The sequence below is a fragment of the Triticum aestivum genome, chromosome 1B (genome assembly GCF_018294505.1).
Source record: "Triticum aestivum cultivar Chinese Spring chromosome 1B, IWGSC CS RefSeq v2.1, whole genome shotgun sequence".
NCBI classification, from domain to species: Eukaryota; Viridiplantae; Streptophyta; class Magnoliopsida; order Poales; family Poaceae; genus Triticum; species Triticum aestivum.
The window spans coordinates 516,338,446-516,338,941 of NC_057795.1; positions in this window are offsets into that span (position 1 = coordinate 516,338,446).

The window sequence follows — 496 nt, forward strand, 5'->3', positions numbered from 1 at the left end:
TTTTGGGGTCCCAAAGCGATTTCCATAGTTGTTGAACCCCAATGTGCGTTTCCGTGTCGGTCATCAAGACTCATAGTTTTGGCCGAATCGGGCCGCTTCTTGGACTATTACTCACAGTTTTGGGGTCCCGGAGTGATTTCAACGATTGATGAACCCCGTGGTGCATTTACGTGCTGGTCATCAGCACTCGCAGTTTTCACTGATTCTTGCCTGTTTCATGGACGATTACTCACTGTTTTGGGGTCCCGAAGCGATTTCCATAGTTGTTGAACCCCAAGGTGCGTTTACGTGTCGGTTATCCACACTCACAGTTTTGGCCGATTCTGGCCCGCTTCTTGGACTATTACTCACTGTTTTGGGCTCCTGGAGTGATTTCAACGATTGACGAACCCCGTGGTGCGTTTACGTGTCGGTCATCAACACTCGCGGTTTTGGCCGATTCTGGCCCGTTTCATGATCTATTACTCACCATTTTGGGGTCCCGGAGCGATTTCCG